A 210-nucleotide genomic window follows, 5' to 3' on the forward strand; every position below is an offset into this window, starting at 1 on the left:
CAAAGGGATGGTAACTTCTTGCAAAGAAGCTAAGGTCGAAAAAAGGCTATTTAAGGGTTTCAGAGAAGGAATCAAGGTGGCCTTTGGTGTCATGTGCTTAATGTCTGTTTTTCACCCCCTTCGGTGTCTTTGTACGAATTTCAAATCGCAAATTGAAAAAGATTCTTCTCCTCTGGGGAGTGGGGACACACCATCTTGTGTTCCAAAAGT

This window comes from Magnolia sinica, chromosome 13 (genome assembly GCF_029962835.1).
Source record: "Magnolia sinica isolate HGM2019 chromosome 13, MsV1, whole genome shotgun sequence".
NCBI lineage: Eukaryota > Viridiplantae > Streptophyta > Magnoliopsida > Magnoliales > Magnoliaceae > Magnolia > Magnolia sinica.